This window comes from Lolium perenne, chromosome 2 (genome assembly GCF_019359855.2).
Source record: "Lolium perenne isolate Kyuss_39 chromosome 2, Kyuss_2.0, whole genome shotgun sequence".
Taxonomy (NCBI): Eukaryota; Viridiplantae; Streptophyta; class Magnoliopsida; order Poales; family Poaceae; genus Lolium; species Lolium perenne.
This window is the reverse complement of record NC_067245.2, coordinates 187,581,751-187,592,848: the sequence shown is the minus strand read 5'-3', so window position 1 is coordinate 187,592,848 and position 11,098 is coordinate 187,581,751. Positions and strand designations below refer to the sequence as shown.

The window sequence follows — 11,098 nt, the reverse complement described above, 5'->3', positions numbered from 1 at the left end:
TAGATTTGCTGCCATATTGGGCAAACAACGAGGGCCAAAAGGCACAAATAATAATTGAAGAAAGACAGAAATGCAAGCTTCTCTAGATTTGATACTAATTAGGTGAAAAAAGGCAGAGAGAAGGAGGCAGAAAAGGTCTTGTTAAAGGGAAATGCCAATGGCCGAGAGAGACAAAACCCAGCTCTGCTCACGTGCAACCAAACGCTATCTCGTCCTGTCCCACGCGGTCCCTTTCTACCAGCCCCACGCGACGCGGGCCCACATGACGCGGCCCCACACGTCAGCACGGAGCGGTCAACTTAACGGGAATCCTGCCGTCTGAGCTGCCTTCTGCGGGTTTCAAACAAGCACTTGGGGAAAACTGAGGAAAAACTAAGGAGCTGGGGAAAACTGAGCACAACTAAGGAACTGAGGGCACGAAAATAGAAATCCCTATTATAAATTAGTTGCTGCTAACTCCCGCCGCAACGCGCGGGCAATCATCTAGTTACCTTAACAACACTTTACATAGAGCAGCGTGCACATGGAAACACTTTGGTCCGAGAATACATTTCTAAGTGAACGAGCAACATTTGTTTCAGAGCTAGCCAAGCATCTAAAACTGAAAGTTCTATTATGAATCCTGAGAGCTATGTTGGCATAGTGATCATCCTTGAAATTCAAGCTCCTGGGGATATGATATATTCTGTCATAATTAAAAGAGCTGCTATTGAATACAATAACTAGTTGTGGCCTGATTTCCCAATAACCAGAGGCATCCTGTATATTGTGATTAGTTGCAGCTTTGGCAAGAGTAACTTCTTCGAGTAGAAGAATATCCGCCAGATTCATCGCGAGTAGAAGTCTGAAAGCTTCAGCTTGTAGCACCAAAGATACCAACGGCGTGATAGCCAAGATGAAGAGCTGGGAACACTGTTGATCACCTTTCACCTCAATGCATATTCCTAACCCAGCTGGCCTAGGAGAATTTTCCTGCTTCTCAAGTTGTACCCACGATGCATCTGTAGATATATTGGTGCTTGTGATGCTTGATGGTTCAGCTATGGTCGATCCAGGGACAACATGAAGTTGCTGACTTGCACGTTGTTGAATTATTTAGTGGAGCTTGAGACTTCTAACTTTGTAGCATTGGTAATAGCATTAGCTGCTACAAAAACCCGTGAATGCTTGCTTTCTTTCCCGTAAAATAGAGTGTCGTTTCGAGCCTTCCATAGACACCACAAGAAAGTATAGAGAGTAGTGGGTTTTATTTGTGGATGTCCAGATGTGAGCAAGGCATGAACCATATCAGAAATAGAGTTGTGATGAGTAGCAAGGGATTCAGTTCTAATGTACCAGGGAAAACAACACCATGCTGCTTTAGAGAAAGGGCACAAGAATAGTTTATGCATTTTATCTTCCTTATTATCACATCTAGAGCAACCTTCTTTAATGGGTTTGGAGTATCTACTTGCCCTCTTTCCCGTTGGAAGCGCCTTCCCACGTAACCACCAAGCGAACGTTTGAACTCTGGGCACCATTTCTTTATCCTGCCAAGCCTGGTTAAGAAGGGAGATAATCTGCGGAGGACAAGTTTTTGGGCGCGGCCTCGGTGGAAGTTGAAGGCTGCTAAAACAATGCTTGTAGACACGGTTTCCCAACCCTTAAACCAGGGAGAACCCTAATTGGAACTACTACCATCAACAATTTGGTATACTGAACCTAAAATAAAAATAGGTTTTACCTTGAGAATTGCAGACCAAAATGCTAACTTTGGCACATTTGAGTTGGCTCTCCAAATGGATGTATCATGATGATACTTTTTGCGGGCAATCATGATGATACTTTGCCTTAAGAATCTGTGCTAGTAGACTGTGGCTCCTTCGCCAATCTCCAGGCCGCCGAAAGGATTAGTCCTTGATTGCCTGCCTGCAAATTTCGAATACCAAGGCCACCAATATCTTTCAATGCAAATATCAGCCCAAGCTCTAACGCACATTTTTTTAGTGGTCCGATCATTTGAACACGTATCCATAAAAAATTCTTAATGATGGCTGTTAGTTTAGGAGAGGATTTTTTTTGGATTTAGTTGTGCCTTAATTACACACGACATGTTGTAATTAAACCTCAGTTCACGACTTCACGCACCAAGTAAAAGACTCTTTAAGTGCACACTACTATTTACAAAGCGTGTCAATAAAAACAGACAAAATTAAGGCACAAAACAAGCCCAATGAATCTCACGCAAGCAAGAGAAACAAACAGCCAATAACAGGTAAAGGCGCCCAACACAAAGCAAACGCTTTATATCACCGAGCGGAAAAGAAATGACAAGTAACCCTAAAAAGGGAAATTTTTCTACAACACACCGCTATTTTCCGGTGTTTTTCCAAAACACACCGTACGATTGTGTCTTGTTGGGTACCATTACAATTATATGACATATTTGCGGCCGAAAACGGAAAGTTATGCATTTTGTCTTCAAAACCAGTCATTTCACATAAAAGTGCAAAACTTTCCGTTTCTAGCCAGGTGATATGTTCTGCTAAATGTGTCAAATTGAGTACAAGTAAGTGCGACCCCCTTTGGCCTATGCCAAGGCGCTCCACGATACCCACGTCCCGCGATTCTTGTGGCGTAGAAACTTGCCTAGCTTATGCCGATTGGGCCAGTTGATGTACGATGGTTGGTCTGCCTCCACCTTTGGCCCACATGTCAATGCCTGCTGGAGGCTAAAGGGAGGAGCCCCGAACCCTACCCTTCTCCCATCCCATTCTCCCTGGCGGCGGGAACCTCCTCTCCCGTCAGGCAGATCGTTCCCCTCTTCTCTTTCTCGTCGATGAGCGCCTTTGTGTATCCTCCACCGTCAATCGTTGTTACAACACGGAGAGGAGGTGGCTGAGGAATGGGGGCAGATGCCATCTACTCTGCTTCCTGATTCGCCACCGCTCTGATGCCGCCGCCGACAGGTACCACCACCCGCCCCAGTGCTCCAGGAACCTCTCTCCTCTCCTCTTTTTTCTATGCTCCTGATCTCTCTGTTGTTATACCCCGGTAATCTCCTCAATGACCCGTGCGTCGGCCGCTGTTGAGAAAAGCAGGTCTACACAAGCAACCTAGGAAGGCCACCGACAGACGCCGCTCCTCGTCGATTCGTCCGTTGCTTTGGTGAAACCAATACTAATTCCAGTTCATTTAACCCGGCCCCTTTTAAGTTCATATTGGCAAGTTGATGGTTACTTATCATCTTTTGAATGCTTTTTGGTATCGTTGGGTGAAAGCGGTAAAGCTAATGTTGATCCAGAAAGTTTTTCTCATATTGACGACGTGGAGGTATCTTTATTCGTACATCTATCGAACACACTTTTCGGACTAATTGTTGTTGTATTTGAGCCTGGAAGTGTCCAGATATGTTATTTGGGATCTCTGACGCTCCATTATTTTTAGGTTGATGGATATCATAACAATGAGGAAGCGACATAGTACCAAAGTATTATTGGGAAGAATCTCTAGCAACATGAGTTAGTTCTTAGTCTGACTAGAGGGTCTACTGTCTGTTTCTTTCTAACTTTCTTTTACAAGAACAAGCTACAAAGAAAGCTTTAGCAGCTTTGCAGTTAGAGCCTGGAGACGTACAATATGAGGTATGAAATCTTTGTGTAACACAGACCTCCCATGTGTGTTTACTAATTTTTTGATTGAGTCATTCATTTTTCATGTAAAGACGGGGACTTAATGAGGACACAAAGAACTCCACACCTGCTGAAACACCATAAGAAGAAACATATGGTATGTTAAAATGAAACGTACCGATCATTTTGTTCAGCCATAGACACCCAAATATTGTTTGTCATGTGGACATTGTATTACATGTGTCAAACCAAGCATTTAAAGAAACTGACATTCAATGTGTATTGTGTTTTCTTGCAGGGACTTGGGTAAACATCAATGTCGAAGCAGTTGATGGGTTGTACAATGTATGTTTTATTCGTTCACGTTCGCTGAATTTATAAATTCTTTGCCTATGTAAGGTTAATTGTCTATTCACAATTCATGCTTAATATATCAGTGTTACGTGGAAATGCAATTGCTACTTGCATTGACTTTTTTCTTGTTTGCGTTGTTATGTTTCCTGATGTCGAAATGTGTACTATGGGCAGACTAAAGATGAGGATGTCTACAATATGACTATGACAATGTTGGTTTCTAATAGCAAAAAAGTCTGAAAAAAGCAGCTCAACAAAATTCATTCTGAGTGTTGTCCCGCTCCTCTCTATCCTCCAGCTATAAACATGAGTCGTTCAGATCTGCGAAAGAAGAGAAGGGGACGAATCTAGGGGAAAAGTTTGGTGAAAAAGAAGAATGAGGTAATTGTTTTCCAGTGAACAAAATCAAGTTTTTTCTGCCTTTTGATGTCATGGTTTGTGGCAGAGTGAACATATTGCCGCATATATATATATGGAAGATAATAAATATGCCGAAGCCTGAATGCTTCATGACTCCAGGAATGATAATGCATATCACCATCTGATAAAGAAAAAACATTATTTATAATATTTTATTGCATGATAATGATATAACATCATCTTGGAGTAGTCAAGCTTTATTTTCTTGATATATATATGTTCTCTATATGCTCATGGTATTGAAATTCTTTGTTTCTCGAAAAGAAAAGTAGTTACTAGACCAAATATGCTATATGTATTACTGGAAACTGGAAACTGAAGATTCTAATATTTGGTTGGATATCTTTTGCAGGATTTTGAGGCTGCTCCGCCGTTCCATTTGGTTTAGCTTCCCAAAATCAAAGGGACATGTTCGAATTTCACGATCTAATAATTGCATAATTTAGTGCTATTTTTTGGCTTTACTTGAGTGTTTTTGGCTGGATAGTCCTTTTTGATAGATAAACATACCAATCCTAATTCTGGACTGAAGGTTCAGGATGTTTGTCCGCTTCCTATTCATATGGGTAGATTTTCTATGTAGTTCCACCTTAATAATAGTTTGCATGTTCCAATATATATTCCTGTTAGGTTCTTAGTTTTTATGTTTATACTATGATGCTTTATTTAATTACACCACAATCATGTACGGGGCTAAATAGTATTTTGTTCCCCCTGCCCCCTCAAATCAGGTTTGCATAAAAAATCGTTTTGTGTTCTTGATCAAATTATTGCTACATATTACGATAGCTATGTGGTTTAAAATAAAGATAAAAAAATTACATGCCCTTCCTTTATTTACGGCTACGTTTCTAAAGCTTGACTATATATGTTAGTCAATACCTTAAACGACATTGAAATTTGTGTTATACTGTTATGCTATGTTGTTAGCACTAAAAACATCAGTGAGGTTTTCGAAAAATTATTTAGAAATTTTACTGATCATATGTTTACAAGCATATCCTATATAATGGTTCTTCTCTAATTTAAGTTTAAGCACTTCTAATTCACTGCTTGGTGAACTGAATTGATCAAAGGATGCAGAGTTATCTTTTTTTCTTTAGGAACCCGCTAGCTAGATTGGTTACTATGCCTCTGGGAAGGTGAAATAGTAAGGTTTTGAATGATTATGACCCCACCTCTTATCATCCTATTTCTTCTAGATTAATTATTGTTTTTGAATTTATCTACATGTGAGCATAACAACTATGCAGTGTGCATAGGGCTGTATCATCTTTTGTTACATTGGATAAATCGTCTTGAAACAAAATACATTCAATGAGTCTCTGTATATGTAGTATTGTACTGTAGTGAGCTCATCCAATCTGCGATCAGTGTCTTGATCCAAGCTTCTCTAGCATGAATACTGCTCTAGGTCTTGTACATATACCATAATTTGCAAGCAGACAGTCAGACTGAATATAGCCCCATTCATCATACAATGTTGATACTCAATACACAATAAGCTTGCAAATAATAAATTGGGTAAGAATGCTATTCTTTTCGTTTTTCTTTAAATTTGTTCTACTCATTTCCTGTTGTAGGTTCATGAATCATGAGTATCATAGGCAGGGCTGACTACATCATCTTTTGCCTTGTATCAGGTCGTTTGGTCATCTTTGTTCTTCACACAGATATGCACAGGCAGAGCACAACAGCATTCCAAACCGAAGCTGCTCAGGCATGTTTTGGTGTCCATCAGATTCCTTCTTTTTCATGTTTACTGTTGGCATTAGCATTTGTTTCAAGTGATGTTTATTCTCGTATTTGTAAAGCGTTGATGATTCATTCAGTTCAGTAGCACCCAGCCTGATGTAATGTTTCTGATTCTTGTGAACTGTTGTGCACCTACCTACCTGATGAATTACTAAGAGGCGTTGGTGCCAAAACAGTTGGAAAATTCCGTCTAATCTTCCCATGGTTGGCAGTTTGCTTTAAAATTATCTTGTGCTACGTCGAACCGGTTCAGAGAATCGGAGACTCGGGTCAAAAAAGAAAAAAGCGACCAGAACCTATATTGTGCTGTAGCGGACCTGTATGGAAGAGCTGGGCCAGGATTAGTGCGCAGGAAGAGCGGGGCCGGGGTTAGGGCGAGATTGGCCCGCACCTGGCCGGTCAGGAGCCGCCCCAGGGGGCGGCCCAACTACTAGTAATTACAATATGTTAGGAACCTATCCTGCCCCTACTCATACCTGGGCTGTCTCCTGGGCCGAACATGCGCCAGCCCACAAAGCGAGCAGGACACTACAAATAACTGGGAGGAGACATCGAGCAAAAACATCCAAGTTGGATGAGGAACTCGACGGCGGCTCCCTTCTCTCCCACCTCGGCTCTGTTCCCATCCTCCTTCTTGCTTGTTCTTGTATCTAGCTACTGAATCCTCAAACTATCCCGTATAATTGTGCCTTTGAGTGAATCTGTACATTTGGCTGTTAACATCTGGTATCAGAGCCAGTCACCACCCTTCCCAATTTCTCTCAAAATCTCCAGATTTTTTCCCCACCCACCACATGTTCGACCAAATGTCTAGCCACCAGAATCTGTCAAATCAAGCCCTAAGCATGGTCATCGATCGTGCAATTTACCCAGTCACAAAGGAGTTACTGTATAAACTCTTTGATCCCTACGGTGTGGAGCAATTAGTGGTGTATCCTCCCATAATCTCAGAAGATGGAGATCCATGTGTGGCAGCTGATGTGTGGTTCAGTTCGGAGCGTGGGGCAGCACAAGCATATGCAAACTGGGATGGCCGCTGCATCTACTACAGGTGCTGCCGCCTGCAGATGTGGATCGCCTTGGCTGAGGGGTTGCCGGCCCAACCTCCGGCCGCATCAACTCCCGCAACCCCTGCGGTGTTGCATGAAGGCGGCAACGACCTCGCTGCCCCGACACCCTCTGTCTCCTTCGACCACTCCATGGAGTCTACATCAATCCAGACAGAGTTCCAGAACTCCACCACCGGCCAGGTTAGCGGACCCGTGACTGGGAGCTCTGACCCCATCGAGCTCGCCCCTGACAACAACACCAGTGGTGGTGAGGAGGACACATCGCTCGACGACAGCACCGTCGATGTCATACCCGTGCTCGCTGCAGCTGCAGCAGGGGACGGAACCGTCAACACCACCACGGTGGTGCACCCAGCGATCTCCACTGAACTCGCCCCTGATAGCGATGACGACGAGCATGGTGCTTCGCTGACAGTGGTACTGCCACATAGTTCTGAGTTCGGGGTGCCCATTATACTCTCAACATCAAGTATCACTAGAGTTGGCGTCGTCCTGCCTTCTGCCACCGTATGCATTCCTTGGACAGTCACCAGACCATGGCTGGAGTCCGTACCCCCGCGTCCTCCGGATCCGAGGATTTTGTTCCCAGGTGCATGGTCCTGTCCTCGACCAGAGGCTTGCATTACAATTCATTCAGAAGTAAACATAGTTTTGTTGTGCAACACGGCCATGGAGGTTCCCACGTACGTGGCATCGCAGCATGACGCAGTCCACCAGCAACCATGGCCACCACCTTCTGAGTTTTGCGAGAACTCAATCCGTCATGAGCTAAACGAAATCTTTGGTGATGCTTCTAGCTTTGGTGTGCAACATAGTAATTCTAGTGGTTCCAGGGGAACAACTCAAGCCACTCTAGAGTCGCAAATGCTACAACCACTCAATAATCTCCCATCATCTGTTAGTTGTTCTGTGGTCAATGTTCAGCACCGTGTTAGGGCACATCTGTGTTTCAATGCTCTGCTCTTGAGAGTTCAGGAATGTTCAGGTTCTTGCCTAGAGGCTAGCATGAAAATACAGTCGGCAGTCAAGATAGTTCAGTCGTGCAATGGCGCCGAGGAGGTCCGCGCTTATGTGTTGTTTGACAAGGTGATGCACAATGACAAAATCCAGTGGCCACCATGGCCTCCACCTTGGTGCATGGGGAGAATCCGTAAAGGGCACATGCTCAGCTCAAGGCTATTGTCATCGTTTGAGTGCAATCAAGAAGAAATACCATCTACTATATGTCTGTTTCAGTCTTGTCTTGGTCCTTCTGCAAGACCAGAACTATATTCACATTTCCCTAGCAGCAATCACGTGGTCAGTGTTACTTTGTTGGCACGTCCCTCTAAAAATCATCTATGCCCCTTGTTGTCTCCAAGTTATAAAGATTTTGGTGATAACTGCTGCTGGTTGGGGTCATTTGAGCAAGATAAGCAAGTGGCTGCTATTGCAGCTGGACATATAGATCATACATTGTTGCAGTCAGACGGAGCAGAGATATATCAGCTACTTACACAACCTGAGGAATATCTGAACTTGTCCCAAGAGCCAAAACCACCCTGGTTATCTATTCTGACAAAAATTGACACAAAAGTTGCGGAAGGAGTGCATCGACATGGAGAAGAGATAAAAACACACAGCTGATGTAATATCCCAGGTATTGGGGTTGCAAAAAAATAGAGGACACAGAATTTTGCATTGCATTCATGCATCGAAAATCCGGGGAAATTTCGCGCTTTTATTTAAAACACAAAGAGATCGATGATTCTCTTATGTCGGTGGAATTGATTTAGGTCATCGATGTGAGTGCGACAAATTTCGACATGACCTTTGTAAAGTCATGTGTTTTGGGGGAGATAATTTGAATTCAAATTCGAATATGAAAGATAGAAACTTAAATAAGAATTTCAATTGGAATTTGAATTCTAAACCATTATGCCACATAATATAATCAAAACAAAATATAAACCTTGAAATAGATACTTAACACTTGAATACATTTATAGTCATGCAATATTTACAAGACAAGCAATTCAATAATAAAGTTATTATACATAAAGCAAAACAGTTCTTTATTGATATTAACACAATAATACAATATCTTTACAAATGAATAAGAAATAAATAAATAAAAGAATATTACAATTATAATTACAAGTATGAGAAAAGGAAAACTAAATCCTAAACTAAATCTAAAAGATCAACATCATCTTCTTATACAACTCGATCACCTGCAAAACAAACAAAGCACAAAAAGAAAAGTGATTGCCAAATGGCAAGGTTTAAATAAGATAAACAGTATAGATATTTTGGTGGCTGAGCTGATCCTCAAGGGGAGTTGCACCCGGCCACATACAACCAGCCAAGCAAGCTAGCAGCACACACATAGGCTTGCATGGCTGTGCTGTCGGCTGGGAAAACCAGCAGGTAGGCATATACAAAGCCTCTGCCTGCTGCCCAAACACTGTCTAAGCACCACCTTTCCTCTCACGCCCATCAACCAGCCCAAGAACACCTAAGAACAGCATATGTTCTTCATCTAGACCACTAGATCATCTCTAGGAAATAAACCAGAGAATTCCAACAGTCGAATCAAACCACAAATCTGAAGCAGAAGCAAGAAGATCAGGGGCCTATCTGGATCTAGGAGGGGAGGACAAGCTCTAATCACCAAGACCAGCAGCAAAATCAGAACAACATCAAGCAAAGCTACACAGTGAAGAAGGAGAGAGGTATACCAAAATCATGGAGCATATTATTTGGATCTATTCCCAAATAGCATCATCTCATCCAAATCAAATAGTTTATCCAGCATAAATTGTTGTGATGATTTTAACATCATCTGATCATAGTATGATCCAAGCCTAATAAATCACCCTGCATAACTACCAACAGCACAAATCTTACTAAGTAATAAACATCCCTGTGCACACTCTTAGGAGGCACCACAGAAAGTATTAGATCCTAGTAGATAGCACATGGGTAGTATTTGCAAGCAATGAACTAGACAAAGATCAAACTATAAATCATCAGTTTAAGTCATGAGAAGTGATTCTCTCAGATCTGCACATAAGTGCTATGCAAGATTCATCATAGAGAACTTTAGGCACCATAGTATCTGTCCCTATTTCTATCTGTGCCTCAACTTATGCATCACTGGCTAGGCAACAAATAAAGCACAAGTACATGTTCTTATCAAAGGTACATCTTATAGTAAAATATATGCCTGGATGTATACTTCATCCAAATAGGGGCATCACAAATATATATAGCGGCAAGTAGAGCAACTAGTTATTCAACCACAAGCTATAGATATTTACTTAGGGTCCAGGAATCATTCCCAGGCCAACCAAGTAAATTCCTGCAACACCACAGCAGTGACCAGCCTTAGAAAAGCATCACCAACAATCTGGACAAGCATCTATGTAGATGTTTTTATCAAATACCAGCACTAGAACACTTTACCAACATATAGATCACATAAAGGAGTGTCTAGAGGATCATAAGATCACTGTATATCCATACAAATGCCAAAGCACATCCCCATCAGTACATAATTATAAGCCAAGAGCATGCTTATGATAAGGCTGAAACTGAAACTGTCAAGGTTCAGTTTCATCAGAGATAATAGCCCAGCAAGCAAATTATACTTGGATGAGTAAATCACCCCAACAGGGGCTAACACAAGCCAGCAGAAGTATCACAACCAGATAAATGAATCGTTATAGTTGTAGACTAACAGTAACCAGATTGTAGTAGCTATGAGCCACAGAGAGAAAAGGAGAGGATTAGCTCACATTGCAGTAGAGGTAGTAGATGATGCAGTCGAGGCCGGGGTTGCGTCGCAGCACCATCCCGCCGGCGTCGATGTAGAGGGCGGCAGCACGTCCAAGCATCACATCACCA

General features: G+C 42.3%; 1 long non-coding RNA gene across 6 annotated transcripts; it reads left to right on the top strand.

The window, feature by feature from the left end:
• Positions 1 to 2,685: 2,685 nt before the first annotated feature.
• LOC127334159 (uncharacterized) lies at positions 2,686 to 6,324 on the top strand. 6 transcript variants are annotated; one of them, XR_007871961.1, is made up of 6 exons: positions 2,688 to 2,948; positions 3,078 to 3,623; positions 3,704 to 3,768; positions 3,910 to 3,956; positions 4,140 to 4,346; positions 4,738 to 6,324. It is a non-coding gene; the product is annotated as an uncharacterized lncRNA (long non-coding RNA). The 6 variants fall into 6 exon arrangements; XR_007871958.1 differs by having other exon boundaries at positions 2,689 to 2,948; positions 3,081 to 3,623; XR_007871959.1 differs by having other exon boundaries at positions 2,692 to 3,312; positions 3,427 to 3,623.
• The last annotated feature ends 4,774 nt before the right edge of the window (positions 6,325 to 11,098 follow it).